This window comes from Morone saxatilis, unplaced genomic scaffold (assembly GCF_004916995.1).
Source record: "Morone saxatilis isolate NCDOM2014 unplaced genomic scaffold, NCSU_SB_2.0 Contig9, whole genome shotgun sequence".
NCBI classification, from domain to species: Eukaryota; Metazoa; Chordata; class Actinopteri; family Moronidae; genus Morone; species Morone saxatilis.
In genome coordinates, this window is record NW_023340268.1 from 8,466,304 (window position 1) to 8,466,837 (window position 534).

A 534-nucleotide genomic window follows, 5' to 3' on the forward strand; every position below is an offset into this window, starting at 1 on the left:
TTTTATCATGATAGTATAGTGAGTGTATATAAATTACATATTGCATATACTAAACTTTAATACATTTTGATGTATAATCTATTTATTATTAGTACTTATACCCACTTCAAACAATGAAGTAATATTTATATGATGACACACAGTTATTGTTATTGTATTTAACCCCAGTAGGACCCTAAACAAGTATCATCCTCAGTCAATATGGATTTCAGAATTGCACAATGGGACACATTTTGCAGAATTCATGCATAATGTATGTATTATAATGTGCTGTATGCAACATTTGAATGTCATTTCTGTGCTTTCTTTCATGCATTTTATTGTATTACTATTTTACTCTCTAGCGCTGCTATAACATATAAATCTTCCCTAATCTTTTCAGTGACTGCATACTGCCCAAGTCCATCGCTCCCAACACCAAAACACTTATTTACAGTCACATTAAACGATGTCTCTCATGAAGTCGACAGTCTGTGTTATCAAGACTGCGTTTATAACATAAAACTATCCCAGTGTGCGTGCGTGCGTGCGTGC